A 3621-nucleotide genomic window follows, 5' to 3' on the forward strand; every position below is an offset into this window, starting at 1 on the left:
CTCTTTCCCCAGCCGCCACTATTTCTCCCGGTATCGTCTCCGCCTTCCACAAGCACGGGTCCCACAACATTACCCGTGCCCTTCCCAGTGCACTTACTGGGAACGACCGCCTAACCACAAACATGTGGACAGGTGAATGTGGCCAGGGACGGTACGGAGCCAGTCCACAGCTTTTTTTGCTGAGAGTTGTATTTAGCTCGGTGAAAGGACTAGCATAGAGGGAAACCGTAACTACCCTGGGTGTCATTCCTCCCAGGAAGTCCTCTAATGCAGCTTGTTGCAGAAGCAATGGCAACCCGTCCAACATCAACTCGCACTTGTCGATGGTCCTTTGACACACATACATCTTTCTTTGCGCATTTAATTTCATGAATACAGAGATGGACAATGGCCTGATCTGCAATGCGGTTTAAGAAATAACATGCATAAGCATGTCTGATCCACATTAAAAAAGCAGCTATAGAGTGTCCGGGAACTTTCCCCCACACTTTTCTTAGCCAGGGCTGCTTCTCGGCAGGGTTGGACGGGCCCACCAGAGAACCGGAGACTCCTCCGGTGGGCCCTGGCTTCTCCTTCAGGAGAGTTCATAGTGCCGAGGTGAGGCCATGATGATGATAGAGGCCACCATCTCCTTAGTTTTCTGTTACTTGGAATGCAAGCGCAAGTATGCAGCCAGCCACCCACCCACCCACAGGCCGCAATACTAAACTGCCAGATTTCTGGGCAGCAGCTTGCACTTGAAATGTGGCCTTTTAGGCTCGTGGAGGCGGAAGCTGTCCAAAATCTTATGGCGGCAGTGACCGGGTATCCATACTCGGTCACCAGCCGCCATTATTTTTCCCGGTATCGTTTCCGCCTTCCACAAGCACGGGTCCAACAACATTACCCGTGCCCTCCCCAGTGCACTTACTGGGAAGGACCGCCTAACCACAAACACGTGGACAGGTGAATGTGGCCAGGGACGCTATGGAGCCAGTCCACAGCTTTTTTTGCTGAGTTGTATTTCACCAAAGCCATATTCTTTAGCTTGGTGAAAGGACTTGGGAAACAATATCTACCCAGCTGTCATTTCTCCCAGGAAGTCCTCTAAAGCTGCTTTCACTTGCAATTTGGCCTTTTAGGCTCATGGAGGCGGAAGCTTCTCATAACCTTATGCCGTCGGCAGCCGGGTGTCCATACTTGGTCCCCAGCCGCCACTATTTCTCCCGGTATCGTCTCCACCTTCCACAAGCACGGGTCCCACAACATTACCCGTGCCCTCCCCAGTGCACTTACTGGGAAGGACCGCCTAACCACAAACACGTGGACAGGTGAATGTGGCCAGGGACAGTACAGAGCCAGTCCACAGCTTTTTTTGCTGAGAGTTGTATTTAGCTCGGTGAAAGGACTGGCATAGAGGGAAACTGTATCTACTCCGGCTGTCATTTCTCCATCACCAGGTTCGGCCCATTGTCACACACGACTATGCCTGGCTGTATGTTCAGCGGTGAGAGCCACAGATCAGGCTGCTGTGTTACAGCTTTCAACAACTCTGCAGTGCTGGGCGGTTTTCAATTAAGCATTAAGCATGTTATCTTCAGCACAGCCTGTTGCCGCTTAGCCAAAGCAGTGCTGTCAGCTTGTGACTGATGTGGTCATTTTGGAGATGGAGGAGGAGGTGCAGGAGCTGAACAATGTGATTACATTGAGGTTAAATTGGTGACGATGTTTTTTATACTAAAGAAAGATCCTATTTTTTTTTTTATGTTATTTTTTAAGACAAATGCATTCACCGGGAAATGTCATTTTAACATTTTACAACCTTATCTGGCAATGTGGTGTGTGACACATCATCAGACACATCCTGTTATATTTATGATGGAGGGACTCTGAAAGTCATAAAGTCTATTTTTATAGGGCCATCAAACAGCCCTTACTATTCTTAAAAGGCCAGCAGTCGGCCCTCGCTATTGTTAGAGAGCCATCAACTGGCTATGCTTTGTTGTTCCCATTATTAACAAGTGGATCTCCTATACTGTTATTGCGTATCCAGTGACTGCAAGGGCTGCCAAAAATATGGACGCAACCCAATATCCCTTTGAAGAGACATAGAGGAGGGTCTCAGTAAAAAAAATTTTACCATTATAAAGGAGCGGGTCTCCTATAGTGATAATGCCCATGCTGTGACTGCAAGGGCTGCCAAAATTTGGGAAAAACCCCACTAAGAATTTAAAGACACATAGAGCAGGGCCACAGTAACTACAAATTCCATTTAGAAAGGAGAGAGTCTGCTATACAGTTATAGGGAATGTAGTGAGTCCAACGGCTGACCAATTTTAGGAAAAACCCAACTAAGAATTTAAAGACACATAGAGCAGGACCACAGTAACGACAAATTTCATTTAGAAAGGAGATAGTATGCTATACAGCTATAGGGTATGAAGTGAGTCCAACGGCTGACCAATTTCAGGAAAAACCCCAGTAAGAAATTAAAGACACATAGAGCAGGGCCACAGTAACGACAAGTTCCCATTAGAAAGGAGAGAGTCTGCTATACAGTTATAGGGTATGTAGTGAGTCCAACGGCTGACCAATTTTAGGAAAAACCCCACTAAGAATTTAAAGACACACAGAGCAGGGCTACAGTAACAAGTACGACATGTTCCCATTAGAAAGGAGAGGGTCTTCTATACAGTTATAGGGCATGCAGTGAGTCCAGCGGCTGACCAATTTTAGAAAAAACCACATTAAGAATTTATAGACACACAGAACAGGGCCACAGTAACAAGTACGACTTGTTCCTTTTAGAAAGGAGAGCGTCTGCTATACAGTTGTAGGGTATGCAGTGAGTCCAACGCCTGACCAATTTTAGAAAAAACCCCACTAAGAATTTAAAGACACATAGAGCAGGGTCACAGTAACAAGGTACGACATGTTCCCATTAGAAAGGAGAGGGTCTGCTATACAGTTATAGGGTATGCAGTGAGTCCAACGGCTGACTAAATTTAGGAAAAACCCCACTAAGAGATTAAAGACGCATAAAGCAGGGCCACAGTAGCAACAAATTCCCATTGGAAAGTAGAGGGTCGGCTATACAGTTATAGGGTATGCAGTGAGTCCAACGGCTGACCAAATTTAGGAAAAATCCCACTAACAATTTAAAGAGACAGAGCAAGGCCACAGTAGCGACAAATTCCCATTAGAAAGGAGAGAGTCTCCCATAGTGTTGGCCTATGAAGTGAATGCAAGGGCTGCCAAAATTTGGAGGCACTTCAATGCCTTCTGGAAGAGACGTGGAGGAGGGACTCATAAAAAACTGTTCCAAATAGAAAGGAGCGGGCCTCCTATACTTGTAATGCCCATGCACTAAGTGTATGGGCTGATAAACATTTATCTCTGGGGGGTATACATGAACATACTGTATAAAACATTTTTTTTACGGCCATCATAAACACCCTTTAAAAAAATGATGTGGGTGTTGCATCACGGACCACGGTCACCCTAGTGATATGGTGGTGGAGGATGAGGAGAAGGAGGAGGACAAGAGCAAATATACATAATCAGGAAGCATATACCCATGTGTGGGTGTGAAAAGGTGCATGGGAATACACCTCCCAAGAAAAGACACTGGATTTGAGTTTA

This window comes from Phyllobates terribilis, unplaced genomic scaffold (assembly GCF_046119375.1).
Source record: "Phyllobates terribilis strain yellow unplaced genomic scaffold, ASM4611937v1 Scaffold_237__1_contigs__length_3040347, whole genome shotgun sequence".
Classification (NCBI taxonomy): Eukaryota; Metazoa; Chordata; class Amphibia; order Anura; family Dendrobatidae; genus Phyllobates; species Phyllobates terribilis.